The following is a 10,053-nucleotide window of genomic DNA, read 5'->3' as shown; positions in this document are numbered from 1 at the left end:
GCTAATTGGTTATTAGCATCTTTAGTGCTTTTTCAGCATTTTGCAAATGTAGCTATTTTCTGTTGGTCATCATAAATTTATGATTTGACTACTCAGAATTTTTGCCTACTTGTGTAGATGGCTGGTAGTGACTGCGAGACTCGGGTGTTCCCTAATGTGCCCGAGGGGTTTTTCAAACTCCTCGTCTCCATCACCAAGCTCACGATCGGGCCAGCGACTCGTCCGAAGTTCACGCTTTACCAGCACAAGCTCAGCGACGACGTGTCTATGCACCAGGCCGTGGTGCAATTCAAGGGAGGACGTTCTGCATCTTGCCACTTCTGTTTTGTGGGAAGGGCCATGCCTACAGAGAGGCATGCCATGCAGATGGCCGCCCGTGAGGCGATAGCTCGCCTTCGGGATGTTCTTCCTTCGATGAAGACTCGTCGCTACCGCTACCTCCCATGCCATGTGCCATATACTTGTCACTATGCATTCGCCTGCCATAGGGGAGAGCGTGATGAAGCTATCGAGATGCTTGTTGAGTATCTCAAAGCTCTGGAGGAAGCTTTCGACAACCTCGTGGACGATCTTGTGGCTACCCGCATGGACTTAGTTCGGGGCTGTTCTGCCAACAGGAGGGAGCTTCTCCACATGGCACCGCCACTGACATTCGTCTTGTCCTCAGCGTCCTATTCACTTGCCATTTTGGCCACTGCTCGCCGTCTGCCTACCACTGAGGAGTTCGACCAGGTCATTGCTCCTACTCCAGTCAGAGCTGCACCACCTGCCGCACCCACACTACCGCCTGTCGCACCAGCGCCATCTCCTCAGCGCAGTGCTACGCGCCTGGAGCCTATTAGGGTGGAGGTGGAGGTTGAGTCTCCTGCACTGCTGGGTCTTACCCTCGGCAAGGGGAAGGACATCTTCACCATCTCCGACTGAGTGCGCCTAGTCGCCGCGCGATGTGTCTGCATGTATGATATGTTTTATATGTACACAAGTTTGTAGTAATTGTGTGCGCATCATGTAGGATCTCGGAGGAGTGTGCTAGCCTTAATAACATGTCAGGAGTGTGTACGCACATCATGTGTGATGTATCGTATGTTTGCGTATCGCGTGTAAGATATGTATTGAGCAGTCCTTCTCCGTGCACAATGAATTATGTTCTTGAAAAATCTTGAGGTCTTTTAAAGTTTTCGTCTCTGCAAAATTTTCCTTGTGCCACACAGTTCTTCTCATAAATTTTGCAAAATAATACCCCAGAGTGGAAAATGTCTCGTCCGTGGACTCGTTCCATGCCAAATCCACCAGAAGAAGTTTATGGAACACAGACAAGCAACAACTTCACTCAGGGACAGTCTAGTCAACAGGACAGCGAGGCAGCCTTATCTCAAGTATGCCGCCTTTTCGAACAAAGCCAACAGCAACACCAAGATATGATGAATCACGTCATCAATATGGGAAATCACCGTGAGCCATACCAACCACACTCCAAGTTGTCTGAACTGCAGGAAGACACACCCTCCAACGTTTGATCACACTGATAGGCCGCTTGAAGCCGATGATTGGCTTCGAGACATCGAAAGAAAGTTGATTATTGCTCAATGTTCTGATCATGAGAAGGTGCTTTATGCACCTCACTACCTCACTGGAGCAGCTGCAGCATGGTGGGAGAACTTCCTACACATGCATCCCAGTGAACATAACATCACCTGGGAGGAGTTTAAGGAAGGTTTTCGTGGGGCACACATTCCCAGGAGCATCATAAAAATCAAGAAAAGAGAATTTGATGACCTCAAGCAGAGAGGCATGACAGTGACGGAATACAATAGTCAGTTTACCCAGCTATCTCGTTATGCCTACGATGAGCATATGACTGAGAACAAAAGGATGGAAAAATTCTTGGACGGCCTGGCGCTAGCATTAAAATGTCAACTGGTCGTACACACTTTCCCAGATTTCAAAACTCTGGTTGACAAGGCCATTACTTTGGAGAATGAGCGCCGCAGTCTGGAGGATATTCGTAAGCGAAAGAGGGACAAGACGACTTTTGCTCGCAACAACCGAAGCAAGACTGATGTTCAGAGGAATGAAGTGAGAAAATCCACGACTACTGCTCTTAGGCCAACCAGACAGTTTCATTCCAGGGACAAGGACTTTACATACCGTCCAGGGGTCACTTGCTATGCTTGTGGAGAGGAAGGGCACTATGCCAAACAATGCCCAAAACCAAGGAACTCGGCCTCCAAGCCGAACAACGGTGGGAACAATCCAGCCCCCAAGCGTAACAATTTCAATCCCAACAACAATCACAGGAAGGGTCACCTGAACCATGTAACCAAGGAAGAAGCACAGAATGCCCCAGACATCATACTCGGTACGTTCCCTGTCAACACAATACCTGCCACGGTTTTGTTTGATTCTGGAGCTTCTCACTCGTTCATTTCAAAGAGTTTTTTTTGCAACATGGTTTTCCGATACTTCCTTTGGAAAAATCTATGATCATCAAGTCCCCCGGGAATAAGCAGATCACTCAGAGTTACTGCCAAGGAGTGATTATTGAATTCGAAGGACTAAAGTTCCAGGCTAATCTCATCGTGCTGGAAAATAAAGGACTGGATGTTATCCTAGGGATGGACTGGTTGACCACCAACAAGGGATTTATTGACTGTTTCAATCGGACTGTGATTCTCACTCATCATCACGGCAAGACAATAAAGGTTACGGCTCAAGGGAGACCACGGTCACGGCAACCAAAGCTGAAGAAAGTGGACATTTCAGAACTAAGAAAAGGTCCAGTGGTGTGCGAGTTTCCTGACGTATTTCCTGAAGAACTACCAGGCATGCCACCAGACCGAGAGATAGAATTCAGCATTGAACTAGCACCTGGCACCACCCCCATCTACAAGAAACCTTATAGAATGGCACCATCCGAGTTGGTAGAATTGAAGAAGCAAATAAAGGAATTACTGGACAAAGGATTTATTCGAGCCAGCTCCTCACCTTCGGGTTCACTAGTATTATTCGCCAAGAAAAAGGATGGGACACTGAGATTATGTATAGACTATCGAGCTCTCAATATGGTCACCATCAAAAACAAATATCCGATGCCACGGATAAATGACCTATTTGACCAGCTCGCACAAGCCAAGGTGTTCTCAAAGATTGATTTAAGATCGGGATATCATCAATTAAAAGTACGAACAGAAGATATCCCTAAGACAGCATTCACCTCCCGATACGGATTGTATGAGTTCACAGTAATGCCGTTTGGACTGACGAACGCCCCCGCATATTTCGTCCACCTCATGAACAAAGTGTTTATGAAATTTATGGACAAATTTGTTGTGGTGTTCATTGATGATATTCTGGTATACTCAAGGACACCAGAAGAACATGCTGAACATCTCAGAATTGTATTGGGAGAATTAAGGAAACATCAATTATACGCCAAATTTAGCAAGTGTGAATTTTGGCTAAGACAAGTTGGTTTTCTAGGCCATATATTGACCCAAGTGTTGGGGAACGTAGTAATTTCAAAAATTTCCTACGCACATGCAAGATCATGGTGATGCATAGCAACAAGAGGGGAGAGTGTTGTCCACGTACCCTCGTAGACCGACAGCGGAAGCGTTATCACAACGCGGTTGATGTAGTCGAACGTCTTCACGATCCGACCGATCAAGTACCGAACGTACGGCACCTCCGAAGTTCTACACACGTTCAGCTCGATGACGTCCCTCGAACTCCGATCCAGCCGAGTGTTGAGGGAGAGTTTCGTCAGCACGACGGCGTGGTGACGATGATGATGTTCCACCGACACAGGGCTTCGCCTAAGCTTCGCGACGGTATTATCGAGGTGTAATCTGGTGGAGGGGGGCACCGCACACGGCTAAAATATCGTATATCAAGTGTGTTCTTAGGTGCCCCCGTATATAAAGGAGCAAGGGGAGGCCGGCTGCCTATGGGGCGCGCCAAGGAGAGGGGGGGAGTCCTCCTCCTAGTAGGAGTAGGACTCCCCTTTCCTAGTCCTACTAGGAAAAGAAGGGGGGAAGGAAAGAGAGGGAGAGGGAGAGGGAAAGGGGGCTGCGCCCCCCTCTCCTAGTCCAACTAGGACTCCTCTGGGAGGGGGCGCACCACCTCATGGCTGCTGCCCTCTTTCTCCCCTCAAGGCCCACTAAGGCCCAATACTTCCCCGGGGGGTTCCGGTAACCCTCCGACACTCCGGTTTAATCCGAAACTTCTCCGGAACACTTCCGGTAGTCGTCCAATATATCAATCTTTACGTCTCGACCATTTCGAGACTCCTCGTCATGTCCGTGATCACATCCGGGACTCCGAACAACCTTCGGTACATCAAATCACATAAACTCATAATATAACTGTCATCGTAACTTTAAGCGTGCGGACCCTTTGGGTTCGAGAACAATGTAGACATGACCGAGACACCTCTCCGGTCAATAACCAATAGCGGGACCTGGATGCCCATATTGGCTCCCACATATTCTACGAAGATCTTTATCGGTCAGACCGCATAACAACATACGTTGTTCCCTTTGTCATCGGTATGTTACTTGCCCAAGATTCGATCGTCGGTATCTCGATACCTAGTTCAATCTCGTTACCGGTAAGTCTCTTTACTCGTTCCGTAATACATCATCCCGCAACTAACTTATTAGTCACAATGCTTGCAAGGCTTATAGTGATGTGCATTACCGAGTGGGCCCAGAGATACCTCTCCGACAATCGGAGTGACAAATCCTATTCTCGAAATACGCCAACCCAACAAGTACCTTTGGAGACACCTGTAGAGCACCTTTATAATCACCCAGTTACGTTGTGACGTTTGGTAGCACACAAAGTGTTCCTCCGGTAAACGGGAGTTGCATAATCTCATAGTCTTAGGAACATGTATAAGTCATGAAGAAAGCAATAGCAACATACTAAACGATCGGGTGCTAAGCTAACGTAATGGGTCATGTCAATCACGTCATTCTCCTAATGAGGTGATCCCGTTAATCAAATAACGACTCATGTCTATGGCTAGGAAACATAACCATCTTTGATTAACGAGCTAGTCAAGTAGAGGCATACTAGTGACACTTTGTTTGTCTATGTATTCACACATGTATTATGTTTCCGGCTAATACAATTCTAGCATGAATAATAAACATTTATCATGATACAAGGAAATATATAATACTTTATTATTGCCTCTAGGGCATATTTCCTTCAGTCTCCCACTTGCACTAGAGTCAATAATCTAGATTACATAGTAATGATTCTTACACCCATGGAGTCTTGGTGCTGATCATGTTTTGCTCGTGGAAGAGGCTTAGTCAACGGATCTGCTACATTCAGATCCGTATGTATCTTGCAAATTTCTATGTCTCCCACCTGGACTAAATCCCGGATGGAATTGAAGCGTCTTCTGATGTGCTTGGTTCTCTTGTGAAATCTGGATTCCTTTGCTAAGGCAATTGCACCAGTACTATCACAAAAGATTTTCATTGGTCCCGATGTACTAGGTATGACACCTAGATCGGTTATGAACTCCTTCATCCAGACTCCTTCATTCGCTGCTTCCGAAGCAGCTATGTATTCCGCTTCACACGTAGATCCCGCCACGACACTTTGCTTGGAACTGCACCAACTGACAGCTCCACCGTTCAATGTAAATGCGTATCCGGTTTGCGATTTCGAATCGTCCAGATCAGTGTCAGAGCTTGCATCAACGTAACCATTTACGATGAGCTCTTTGTCACCTCCATATACGAGAAACATATCCTTAGTCCTTTTCAGGTATTTCAGGATGTTCTTGACCGCTGTCCAGTGATCCACTCCTGGATTACTTTGGTACCTCCCTGCTAAACTTATAGCCAGGGACACATCAGGTCTGGTACACAGCATTGCATACATGATAGAGCCTATGGCTGAAGCATAGGGAACATCTTTCATCTTCTCTCTATCTTCTGCAGTGGTCGGGCATTGAGTCTTACTCAATCTCACACCTTGTAGTACAGGCAAGAACCCTTTCTTTGCTTGATCCATTTTGAACTTCTTCAAAACTTTGTCAAGGTATGTGCTTTGTGAAAGTCCAATTAAGTGTCTTGATCTATCTCTATAGATCTTAATGCCTAATATATATGCAGCTTCACCGAGGTCTTTCATTGAAAAACTTTTATTCAAGTATCCATTTATGCTATCCAGAAATTCAATATCATTTCCAATCAGTAATATGTCATCCACATATAATATCAGAAATGCTATCGAGCTCCCACTCACTTTCTTGTAAATACAGGCTTCTCCAAAAGTCTGTATAAAACCAAATGCTTTGATCACACTATCAAAGCGTTTATTCCAACTCCGAGAGGCTTGCACCAGTCCATAAATGGATCGCTGGAGCTTGCACACTTTGTTAGCTCCCTTTGGGTCGACAAAACCTTCCGGTTGCATCATACACAACTCTTCTTCCAGAAATCCATTCAGGAACGCAGTTTTGACATCCATTTGCCAAATTTCATAATCATAAAATGCGGCAATTGCTAACATGATTCGGACAGACTTAAGCATCGCTACGGGTGAGAAGGTCTCATCGTAGTCAATCCCTTGAACTTGTCGAAAACCTTTTGCAACAAGTCGAGCTTTATAGATAGTAACATTACCATCAGCGTCAGTCTTCTTCTTGAAGATCCATTTATTTTCAATGGCTTGCCGACCATCGGGCAAGTCAACCAAAGTCCATACTTTGTTCTCATACATGGACCCTATCTCGGATTTCATGGCTTCAAGCCATTTTGCGGAATCTGGGCTCACCATCGCTTCTTCATAGTTCGTAGTTTCGCCATGGTCTAGTAACATGACCTCCAGAACAGGATTACCGTACCACTCTGGTGCGGATCTTGATCTAGTTGACCTACGAAGTTCAGTAATAACTTGATCTGAAGTTTCATGATCATTATCATTAACTTCCTCACTACTTGGTGTAGGTGTCGCAGAAACTGATCTCTGCGATGATCTACTTTCCAATAAGGGAGCAGGTACGGTTACCTCATCAAGTTGTACTTTCCTCCCACTCACATCTTTCGAGAGAAACTCCTTCTCTAGAAAGGATCCATTTCTAGCAACAAATATCTTGCCTTCAGATCTGTGATAGAAGGTGTACCCAATGGTCTCCTTTGGGTATCCTATGAAGACACATTTCTCCGATTTAGGTTCGAGCTTATCAGGTTGAAGTTTCTTCACATAAGCATCGCAACCCCAAACTTTAAGATACGACAACTTTGGTTTCTTGCCAAACCATATTTCATAAGGCGTTGTCTCAACGGATTTCGATGGTGTCCTATTTAGAGTGAATGCAGCCGTCTCTAAAGCATAACCCCAAAACGATAGCGGTAAATCAGTAAGAGACATCATAGATCGCACCATATCTAGTAAAGTGCAATTATGACGTTCAGACACACCATTACGCTGTGGTGTTCCGGGTGGCGTGAGTTGCGAAACTATTCCGCATTGTTTCAAATGTAGACCAAACTCGTAACTCAAATATTCTCCTCCACGATCAGATCGTAGGAATTTTATTTTCTTGTTACGATGATTTTCAACTTCACTATGAAATTCTTTGAATTTTTCAAATGTTTCAGACTTATGTTTCATTAAGTAGATATACCCATATCTGCTCAAATCATCTGTGAAGGTGAGAAAATAACGATATCCGCCACGAGCTTCAATATTCATCGGACCACATACATCTGTATGTATGATTTCCAACAAATCTTTTGCTCTCTCCATAGTTCCGGAGAACGGTGTTTTTTTCATCTTGCCCATAAGGCACGGTTCGCAAGTACCAAGTGATTCAAAATCAAGTGTTTCCAAAATTCCATCAGTATGGAGTTTCTTCATGCGCTTTACACCGATATGACCCAAACGGCAGTGCCACAAATAAGTTGCACTGTCATTATTAACTCTGCATCTTTTGGTTTCAACATTATGAATATGTGTATCACTACTATCGAGATTCATTAAAAATAGACCACTCTTCAAGGGTGCATGACCATAAAAGATATTATTCATATAAATAGAACAACCATTATTCTCTGATTTAAATGAATAACCGTCTCGCATTAAACAAGATCCAGATATAATGTTCATGCTCAACGCTCGCACCAAATAACAATTATTTAGGTCTAAAACTAATCCCGAAGGTAGATGTAGAGGTAGCGTGCCGACGGCAATCACATCGACTTTGGAACCATTTCCCACGCGCATCGTCACCTCGTCCTTAGCTAAACTTCGCTTAATCCGTAGCCCCTGTTTTGAGTTGCAAATATTAGCAACAGAACCAGTATCAAATACCCAGGTGCTACTGCGAGTATTAGTAAGGTACACATCAATAACATGTATATCACATATACCTTTGTTAACCTTGCCATCCTTCTTATCCGCCAAAAACTTGGGGCAGTTCCGCTTCCAGTGGCCAGTCTGCTTACAGTAGAAGCACTCAGTTTCAGGCTTAGGTCCAGACTTGGATTTCTTCTCCTGAACAGCAACTTGCTTGCTATTCTTCTTGAAGTTCCCTTTCTTCTTCCCTTTGCCCTTTTTCTTGAAACTAGTGGTTTTACTGACCATCAACACTTGATGCTCCTTTTTGATTTCTACCTCCGCTGCCTTTAGCATTGCGAAGAGCTCGGGAATCGTCTTATCCATCCCTTGCATGTTATAGTTCATCACGAAGCTCTTGTAGCTTGGTGGCAGTGATTGAAGAATTCTGTCAATGACGCAATCATCCGGAAGTTGAACTCCCAGTTGAATCAAGTGATTATTATACCCAGACATTCTGAGTATATGCTCACTGACAGAACTATTCTCTTCCATCTTGCAGCTATAGAACTTATTGGAGACTTCATATCTCTCAATCCGGGCATTTGCTTGAAATATTAAATTCAACTCCTGGAACATCTCATATGCTCCATGACGTTCAAAACGTCGTTGAAGTCCCGGTTCTAAGCCGTAAAGCATGGCACACTGAACTATTGAGTAGTCATCAGCTTTGCTTTGCCAGACGTTCATAACTTCTGGTGTAGCTCTTGCAGGAGGCCTGGCACCTAGCGGTGCTTCCAGGACGTAATTCTTCTGTGCAGCAATGAGGATAATCCTCAAGTTACGGACCCAGTCCGTGTAATTGCTACCATCATCTTTCAACTTAGCTTTCTCAAGGAACGCATTAAAATTCAACGGAACAACAGCACGGGCCATATATCTACAATTAACATAGACAAGCAAGATACTATCAGGTACTAAGTTCATGATAAATTTAAGTTCAATTAATCATATTACTTAAGAACTCCCACTTAGATAGACATCGCTCTAATCATCTAAGTGATTACGTGATCCAAAGCAACTAAACCATGACCGATTAACACGTGAGATGGAGTAGTTTCAATGGTGAACATCACTATGTTGATCATATCTACTATATGATTCACGCTCGACCTTTCGGTCTCTGTGTTCCGAGGCCATATCTGTATATGCTAGGCTCGTCAAGTTTAACCCGAGTATTCCGCGTGTGCAACTGTTTTGCACCCGTTGTATTTGAACGTAGAGCCTATCACACCCGATTAACACGTGGTGTCTCAGCACGAAGAACTTTTGCAATGGTGCATACTCAGGGAGAACACTTTTATCTTGAAATTTTAGTGAGAGATCATCTTATAATGCTACCGTCAATCAAAGCAAGATAAGATGCATAAAGGATTAACATCACATGCAATCAATATAAGTGATATGATATGGCCATCATCATCTTGTGCTTGTGATCTCCATCTCCGAAGCACCGTGCTTGTGATCTCCATCTCCGAAGCACCGTCATGATCGCCATCGTCACCGGCGCGACACCTTGATCTCCATCATAGCATCGTTGTCGTCTCGCCAACTTATTACTTTTACGACTATCGCTACCGCTTAGTGATAAAGTAAAACTATTACATGGCGATTGCATCTCATACAATAAAGCGACAACCATATGGCTCCTGCCAGTTGCCGATAACTCGGTTACAAAACATGATCATCTCA

This window comes from Triticum aestivum, chromosome 2D, assembly GCF_018294505.1.
Source record: "Triticum aestivum cultivar Chinese Spring chromosome 2D, IWGSC CS RefSeq v2.1, whole genome shotgun sequence".
NCBI classification, from domain to species: Eukaryota; Viridiplantae; Streptophyta; class Magnoliopsida; order Poales; family Poaceae; genus Triticum; species Triticum aestivum.
This window is presented reverse-complemented; position numbering follows the sequence as displayed.